Genomic DNA, 2,500 nt, shown 5'->3' with positions numbered 1-2,500 from the left:
GTGTGTGGTTGTGTGTGGTTGTGTGTGTGTGTGTGTGTGTGTGTGTGTGTGTGTGTAGTTGTGTGTGTGTGTGTGTGTGTGTGTGTGTGTGTGTGTGTGTGTGTGTGTGTGTGTGTGTGTGACTGGGTATGCATAACAGTTTTGCTTTAGAAAGAAAAAAAGAGAGTTAAAAGTCCTATAGTCTTTCTCGTCCATCGGGGCATTGAATTTCATATCCATTGTGTCCTAGAGCTCGGCATAGAAAGACGGGACTTTTGTTTGATTGATTGATACGGATACTTATACAGCGCATATCTTCGGTCGTAGACCAAGCTGTAAGCGCTTTACAAAGACGGGGTCATTTGCACAACTAGGCTGTCTACCTGGGTAGAGCCGACTGACGGCAGTCATTTGGGCCACTGTGTCATTCAATCAGATTTCTGGCACGCACACATACACACTCAGACAGACATCTTTCCATCTTTCCTTGTCTATTCCCCAACATTGGGATTGAAAGCATCGTGTGTGTGTGTGTGTGTGTGTGTGTGTGTGTGTGTGTGTGTGTGTGTGTGTGTGTGTGTGTGTGTGTGTGTGTGTGTGTGTGTGTGTGTGTGTGTGTGTGAGACTGGGTATGCATAACTGTTTTGGTTAATAAGAAAAAAAAAACATAAAAGAGTTAAAATCCCATAGCTTTTCTCGTCCATCGGGGCATTGAATTCCATATCCATTGTGTCCTAGAGCTCGGCATAGGAAGACGGGACCACCTGGGCAGTCCTCTCCTTTCTGCCGTTTTAACCTACTCCAACCCAAGTCGGGTACGCAGTACGCACACTGACAGAGTGAAGATGATCGGAGTAAAGTGCTTTTCCTCAGGAATACGACACCGTGCTTCGAACACTGTTCACTGGTGAACACTGGATCTTCTTCTTCGTTCGTGGGCTGCAACTCCCACGTTCACTCGTGTCTGCACGAGTGGGCTTTTACGTGTATAGCCGTTTTAACCCCGCCACGTTGGCAGCCACACTCTGTTTTCAGGGGGGTGCGTGCTGGGTATGTTCTTGTTTCCATAACCCACCGTACGCTGACATGGATTACAGGATCTTTAACATGCGTATTTGATCTTCTGCTTGCGTGTACACACGAAGGGGGTTCAGGCACGAGCAGGACTGCACATATGTTGACGGAGGAGATCGGAAAAATCTCCACCCTTTACCCACCAGGCGCCGTTACCGAGATTCGAACCCGGGACCCTCAGATTGAAAGTCCAACGCTTTAACCACTCGGCTGTTACGCCAGTCGAACACTAGATCAATAGTGGAATCTACTTCTAACCGATTCTAAACTATTTAGGCACAGGAGGAAATTAGCAAAGTATCACTCAGTGGCCTGTTCTTTTTTTAGACAGGTACACAGGAAAGAGCGAGACTACAGGTACAAAAAACAACTGTCCGAAAAAATTGAAAATGGATGTAGAGGGGATGATAATGATGAAATGGAGGGGAGAGGCGGTTGGGGGGGGAGGTGGCGGTGGGGGTGTTGTTGGGGTTGGAGAGTTAAAAGAGTTTTGTTGTTGTTGTTGTTTTGTTTTGTTTTGTTTTTTTGTTCAAGACAACATTCAGTCAGTGTTGCTTTTACGCATACGTTTCTGAACTGCTCACATATCTGCGGCGAATATCATTCTCACAGTTCTTTATGCATCTTAGTTCTTTGCTCCTATGGTTATGATAAAACGATAATTGAAAAAAAAAAATGAAATGAAAAGAATGAAAAGAAAGAAAGAACAAGAAAAACAAAAACAAAAACAAACAAACAATAAAAAGAAATGAATTTTTTTTTTTTAAAAGCCTGGCACGATTACGATTAATCGCATCGTTCGACCCTCTCGTTTTCCCATTGGTGGAGTGATCTGTTGACGTCAGTGCAAGCTCAAGTTCCGAAACTCGGTCACTCCCGCAGAGGTCTGTAATACGCAGTTTCAGTTATCCGAATGGATGGACGCCTCCTTCTGGGGTGATGAGAAGGACGGGGAAAAAGAGGGTCGGAGATAGGGTGGGTTGGGGGGGGGGGGGGGGGGGGGGTAGGACAAAGAGAGAGAAAGAAGGGGGGAAAGGGGAGAACGCAAGAACGCAAGAATTGTTTATTGTACAGGCCATATGACCCGTTTTAAACTGAACGTGACTCTGATTATCAGAGAGAACAGTAGTTATAGTATGCTATGACCTCGATCAACAATGTCAAATAAATCTTTAAAGAAAAAGAAAAATGGGGGGGGGGAGGGGAGAAAGACACACACACACACACACACACACACACACACACACACACAGAGGGAGAGAGAGAGAGAGAGAGAGAGAGAGAGAGAGAGAGAGAGTCATTTCCTCACCTAGTCTGCTGTAATCTGTAGCGCTGAAAGGCAAAGTCATACAAAATCGATCGTCCTTTACGGACACGATGGTCAGGATTGAGTGTGTATCTGGTGCACTCGAGTGTGTATGATGGTAGTGGGAAGTTCTGATGTGTG

General features: G+C 45.5%; 1 protein-coding gene across 1 annotated transcript in view; it reads left to right on the top strand.

Annotated features, from left to right (window-relative positions):
• The window catches only part of LOC143292179 (uncharacterized), a 47,030-nt gene that overhangs the window by 28,660 nt on the left and 15,870 nt on the right, over window positions 1–2,500 (top strand). The window lies entirely within an intron of this gene.

Source organism: Babylonia areolata, chromosome 18, assembly GCF_041734735.1.
Source record: "Babylonia areolata isolate BAREFJ2019XMU chromosome 18, ASM4173473v1, whole genome shotgun sequence".
Lineage (NCBI taxonomy): Eukaryota > Metazoa > Mollusca > Gastropoda > Neogastropoda > Buccinidae > Babylonia > Babylonia areolata.
Note: the sequence above shows the minus strand (reverse complement) of the source record. Positions and strands in the feature narration are given on the sequence as shown.